Raw genomic sequence first — 3882 nt, 5'->3', positions numbered from 1 at the left:
AATTTTCTGGATTTATCGCTGATGAATAATACTATTATGAGATTGGATAAGGGAAAAGGACTTGGATTGAGTGAGGCTTGGGAGAATTTTATTCATTATATATAATCCTTGTCTTATGAACGAGTTAAGGCCTTGTCAAGTTAAGTCTCTGAATATAATGGTTGTTAAATGAGATATGATTAGTGTGGGGATGGCGGTTTTGTCCTGCCTATAGTGAATGATTGTTCCAGTAACGAATTATGATTATTATTATGATTAAGATATGACAATTGATTAGCAAGGACATGGTTTTTGTCCCGCTTGCATTACCGAGAAGACACTTGCACCTAGCAAGGATGGTGATTTTGTCTCGCTTGCTCAGTGTTGTGGTGGGCAAGTGAGATTGAGGAATTTTTCTCTTGTTGCATCGAAAAATTGGGTAGAATGTTGAAGAGTCTTTTCGATTCAATTTTGAAATTATGGTGTGAACGAGTTGGGTTGAGAATTTTCTTTCTTGTTGAATCACAGTCTCTCTGATCGTAAAGGTAGCCAGACACTCTTCCAGATAACGCTGCCTCCAAGAGAAAGTGACATGACACTCTTCCTCTAAGATCGGCTTGTGATAAGTGCATGATATTTCTTTTGAGGATGTATGACAGAAAGTATATACAGGTTAGCTACTAGATATGTCAGGTCTGATAATGTAACCGACACATGAGTTCACATCCAATAAAACAGGTATGCATCATATGCATTCATTTGATTTGTTTGGGTGTGTTTGGTTTGCTTACTTATTAATTTATTTGCTACTTATACTACTTGAACTATTTGTACTTTATTGTGATTGTTGTTGGATGTGTTGCTTATGTTTATTTCCCTTAAATAGATAAGGTAAGATGAGATGATGCTTAAAATTGGTGATTTGGTAATTTTGAAGGTTGGCATGATCAATTAACGAGGAATGCATTACGATGGTGTTGGTTAAATATTGATATGTAAGATGTTTGCTCTAAAGTTCTTAGCTTGGTAATTTGGATTCGTTATCCTAATGAAAATTTTTGGGTTCTCACCTGTTGTTATTTATTTCTCTTTTTCAGATCTCAGCGGACTTCTGTGATAACCAAGTCGATTTGACGGGTTCCTACTTTTTTGGAGTGACTAGTCTAATCTTAATGGTCTCCTTTCATTACCTACCATGTGTATTTGTAGTTTGAAAGACAGAAATTTTGTGCATTTATGATCTGTTTAAAAAATTATTTAGAATCTTGTATATGTACTGTTATGTACTAAATAATTTGTATTAATTAGATTCGAAATTATTATTTAAAATCCTTACTAGTGCCAAGTCTATTTTACTCTAGTATAATATATATGTGTATACAAAAAATGGCTCACAAGCTCCTACTTACGTATCGTTAATATCATTGATATATTAAATTAAGAGTTACAGGTTAAAGATCACCATAATGTTCTAACTAATATCTGATTATGACCTAAATATAATGGGTTTATTAGTTAAGGTGTTACACATTTCCCATCTGTCTCTACTTATTTCTCCTAGAATATTATTTTGATCTAATCCCAATATATCCTTTTAAGATCCGTTAAACCTATTGCACTTATGATCTCCCACAAAAGTACTGGTATCAACATTATAGCATGAGTTAGCAACCTTCTTCCATAGTCCCTCCTCTTCATCGGACAACCTCCATCACCACTTAATCAGCATCGCTGCATTTTTCAGCACCACATTGCCAACCCCCAAATTCCCATGTTTCTTAGGTTTTTGTATAGTGCTCCATTTAATAGCTAGACTCACCCTCTTTTCTTTATTACACCCCCAAAAAATTTTGATTTGCTAGACATTATCTTCTTTTTCATCTGAACCAGCATTTTAAACAAACCCAAGTAGTACATTAGAAGGTTGTTTATCACCTATTTAATTATTACAATCCTCCTGGCCTTTGTTAGTAATCTAGCCTTCCATGATTTCAACCTCTTTTTTATTTTGTCAAGCAATGATTTTCACGTGTTTATCCTCTTTTGGTTTTTTCCTAAAGACACACTCAGGTATGGAGAAATGCTAGGGGGCTGCAATTTTTATGTTTTCTAACCATCAATTGGCCATCAATAGTGTTTTTAATGGTGTGAGATTACATCTAATGGTAGGAGATCACTCATTTTTCCTTTGATAGTTAAGTGCTGGCCACAAAACACAAAAGTTGCTGACCCCTAGACTTTCTCCTCAGGTGTGTTAATGGCAAAGCATCCACACTACACTTCATTGCACCTCTCAATCTAAGTACTACCTGATCGTCACAATTCACTACCTCAAAATTAATCTCTAATCCAACATCATATCAAAGCACTGTAAGATGTGCCTATAACATCTCAGAACTGTTGGATTAGCCGGATAAAACAGAATTGTGTCATCCACAAATTGAATGCGTGTTAGTGTTATTTTTCTCTTTTTCACTTTCAACCCTTCAACCACATGCTCTGTCACTACTCAATCAATCATCCTATTAAGAGCTTCTGCCACCAGCACAAATAGAAAAGGTGAGATTAGATCACCTAGTCTGAGTCCTCTTTTCATCATAAACAACTTAGTAGGAGAGCCATTAATTAAAACGAACATTGTTACTGTGTAACGAGTAAAATATAGGCCAAGATAGACCAAAGCCCAATTAGGATAGTTTTATTAGTATTTGAATTACTATAAATAGATATAGTAGAAAGGTAATTGAAAGCATGAATTGAGTAATGAATATAGTCCCTTTTCTGAAATTCTTTTCATGAAATTATCTCTCTCCCTCTTAATTCTCTCTAAATTCCCTCTGATTGATTAATTCTTCTCTATTCCTAAATCATACCCCTTACATACTGTCTCTAACATGCTTTGTATCCATCCTCTCCATGTCCTCTCAAAACCCATTCTTTGAAGCACATGATCAATGAAGCACCACCTCACTGAAACTTTTGAAATCTAGTTTTAATATCACTCCCTCCTTCCTTGTCTTTTTAAGTCATGCGACTGTCTCACACGTGATTAGGGTTCTATGTAAAATTTGTCTACTCCGAAAAATGTCGTTTGCGTCTCCCCGGTTAATCCATCCATAAAAGATCTCAACCTTACAACCAGTACTTTTGATACCACTTTATAAATGCTCCCTACCATGCTGATAGGTAGTAAGTCCTTGATCTTTTATCGCCAACGCCACCCACGTCGTGTTAACTTCTCTTGGCATTTTTCTTTCAACAAAATTTTTTTTTACCATTTCTGTGAATTCCTTTCCTATAGTGTCCCACATCTTCTTTATAAACCCCAAATTGTAGCCATCTGGACTTGGCGCCCTTGTTGATTCACACGACCACACTACTGCCCTTATTTCCTCATCCGTTTGTAGTACTTCAATGTTTTCAGCTTAACATATTGAAATATTTGGCATCAATTCATAATATACGTTCAAGCTATATTTCTGTCACATTATTTTTATCATTGAACTTCTCTTCATCTTTAGTGTTTATTTTTATGTATGACTATCAAAATGGATCAAATTCATCTAACTAGCCTATTTACTTGACTTAAACAGACAATTTTATCTTTAAAATTAATTTTTAAAAGAACGGGACACATGGCTTTGGCCCGATTAACATGAAAAATTAACGACTTAAACATGCAATCCATTTACTTTTTTATATTAATTTTTTTAATTTGTTTCCTTATTCGACCAATCGACCCAAAGATTCCATTCATATACTAAAAGTTTTGTTTGTATAAGGTTTCAAGCCAAAAAACAGCCTTTTTGGTCCAAATATTTTTCTGAGCCCAAAATTGAACTTTGTCTAAACTTTTTTTTAAAAAAAATAACAAAAGATAAACAAATCAACCTATATAACTAG

Source organism: Arachis ipaensis, chromosome B08 (assembly GCF_000816755.2).
Source record: "Arachis ipaensis cultivar K30076 chromosome B08, Araip1.1, whole genome shotgun sequence".
Taxonomy (NCBI): Eukaryota; Viridiplantae; Streptophyta; class Magnoliopsida; order Fabales; family Fabaceae; genus Arachis; species Arachis ipaensis.
This window is presented reverse-complemented; position numbering follows the sequence as displayed.